The sequence below is a fragment of the Nannospalax galili genome, unplaced genomic scaffold (assembly GCF_000622305.1).
Source record: "Nannospalax galili isolate Female #2095 unplaced genomic scaffold, S.galili_v1.0 scaffold1009, whole genome shotgun sequence".
NCBI classification, from domain to species: Eukaryota; Metazoa; Chordata; class Mammalia; order Rodentia; family Spalacidae; genus Nannospalax; species Nannospalax galili.
Window position 1 is genome coordinate 586,779 of NW_008360054.1, and position 2,188 is coordinate 588,966.

Consider the following 2,188-nt stretch of genomic DNA (forward strand, 5'->3'; position numbering starts at 1 on the left):
ATCCAACTGTAACAAGTGTCAGCACTGTGCCATTTTTTAAACAGAAAGTTCTTAGGTTTTAATGAATTAGTAAGCACAGAGCACCCATTTGAAAATAGAAACAAAATCCCAGATCATATAGATGTTTATAGTGACTACATTTATCTAAACAAAATACGTACATGTTCAGTTGTAAGATGTTAACTAAGTCTCTGAGACAAATATGCTTTTTTCAAAAATACAAAGAATACTGCAGCCATTGTGGCACACACCTTTAAGGCCAGCACTTGGGAGGCAGTGGCAGACATAGAGGCAGGCAGGTCTCTGTGAGTTCAAGGCCAGCCTGTTCTGTATAAAGGGCTCCAGGCCAGCAGGGGCTACATATAGAGACTCTGAAAAAGATCAAGGATAAACAAAACAAAACAAAAAGCTCCAAGAACATGATAGAGTTAATGTAGAGTCCTAAGTAATATTTATTAGTCACTACACCTTTAATTAATTTTATTGTTTTATGTATGCGTGTTTGCTTACATAAGTGTAAGTGTACCCTGTGCCTGCAGTGCCCCCAGAGACCAGAAGAAGGTGTCAGATCCTCTGGAACTGAAATTAAGGACAGCTGTTAGCTGCGATGTGGGTGCTGAGAACTGAACCTGGATCTTCTGCAAGAGCAGCCAGTATTCTTAACCACTGAGCCATCTCTCCAGCCCCCTCAGTTAATATTTGTAAGGGAATAAATTCCTGATGAGCAAACAGGGTCACTGAGAAGGCACACTTCCTGTTTCCTCTCCATCTCTGTCAGGAAGCCTTTTTTTTAAAAAAATTACTTATTTAATAACCATATAATTATAAGGAGCATTTCATTACAACAGCATTGACATATTCAATAACAATTTCCAGAGCTAAGATGCATCTCTTTCAAAACTGGCTGTAAATTTTTAGGTTTACAGTTTAATTAATACAGTTATACAATATTGTACTCAGTAAAAACCCTATAAGACATAAAATTAAATGAAAAAAAAATTAAAAAAGATCTCCATTTCATTATTAAAATACACAGTTTCATACAGAAAAATTCTTTTTCAATGCAATTGACATTGGATGTTTGCACATGCATTTCTAATCTCTAAATATCTGATTATTACTAGTCATTGTTGGTTACTTTCTGAGCTCCTTGGCACCTGAGCATGGATATAAAGTCATCAGGTAGATTTCAGTGGTAATGTTTTTCATATCTACTAATTATTAAGGAGCAAATTTTTATGCTTTGAAGAATTATTATTTTTTTTAATTTTTAAAAATTTATTTTTACACCCACTTTCCAGAGAGCACCCTCCCATAGCCTCCCTCCCCCCATGAGAGCCCCCTTATACTCTGATATCCCTGCTACTGTCTGCTGTGTCGTCGGCACCCTCAGCCATTCCCCACTACTTGCCCTTCTGGTGAAACTAGTCAGCCTATCTAGAGGTCTTTGTTTTAGGAGGGTCAGCTGTTCCTCATCTAGCGGTAATCAGTTGTCAATATTCCTTTAGATAAGATTGGGGTCTGCTGTTCATTTCCCCAGTTCTATGCTGGATTACTATCTGGGAATCACTTTGGCCACCCTGGCCAACAACTCAAAAGAAGGTATCGCCTGTCTGGCACTGTTGCTTTTAGGTAGCCTTTAGCTATACATATGGACTCTTATGAAATTATATTGGACCCTTTAATCTTTGGTTATACTTTCCTTTGGGTGTTTAAGACCATGCAGTTGGTCCAGATAAATCGATTTATTTTTACTCTAAAGGTCATTTGAGGATCTGTTCCTCAGGGGTCACATGGGCTTCGGAGGAGCCCCTGACTCCTTTCTTTTACCAGTTCCACCTATGTGATGATAACTCAAAGGTCCTGCTCGACCATGGTTGGCTTCGCTTGGAAGCATGGAGGAAATGATTCCTCTGTGTTGACTCTCCTCTTTATAGACTGGATACTGGTTCAAGTCCATCTAGTGGGGTCTCCTCAGCCTCCTTGATCAAGAGGATAGGTGACCCACAACCATTATAGGACATTTTGAGAGATGCTCATAGTCCCCTGGAAGTAGTTGACCTAGGAGGGCAAGGAGCAAAAAGTGTCCTTTATGTCCTTCTGACCAGATTATTATAGGACTCAAAGTACGTCTGTTAAACACCCAAGAAGGTTAGTTCCACCAGTCTGGTACTTTTAATTACTGTGT